Below are 671 nucleotides of genomic sequence, written 5' to 3' on the forward strand. Positions count from 1 at the left end.
CCGGTATCATTCAAACAAGTATATGGTGTTCCCAATGTCAAAATCAAACTGATATGAAAATCACCATCAACAGGATCATATGCATCTTATGTTAGTCAGATCCTTGTAAAATACTGGCTTTTTAGAATGAGAAATTTGACTTGCAAACTTTTTCTCATAATTAGACAAAATCTAGACACTTCTCTGTTTATATTATACTATAAAAATATTAAACTCTCTACACACTAAGCTTTGGTATAATAAAATTTTGTTCCTCAGTTGCACGAGGGAATTGAGTCCAAGTCATCCTACCTTTCATGAAATTGCCTCCACTGTGTGACTGTTAATGAAAAAAACTTCTTATGAAAAACCTAAAAACAGTTCATGTATACCCCCCTGTACTGTAATGTAATACAATATATATATATATACAGTATATACAGTATATATATATATATATATATATATATATATATATATATATATATATATATATATATATATATATATATATATATATATATATATATATATATATATATATATATATATATATATATATATATATATATATATATATATATATATATATATATATATATATATATATATATATATATATATATATATATATATATATATATATATATATATATATATATATATATATATATATATATAATTTTTGTGCA

The sequence above is a fragment of the Homarus americanus genome, unplaced genomic scaffold (genome assembly GCF_018991925.1).
Source record: "Homarus americanus isolate GMGI-L3 unplaced genomic scaffold, GMGI_Hamer_2.0 scaffold54443, whole genome shotgun sequence".
Taxonomy (NCBI): Eukaryota; Metazoa; Arthropoda; class Malacostraca; order Decapoda; family Nephropidae; genus Homarus; species Homarus americanus.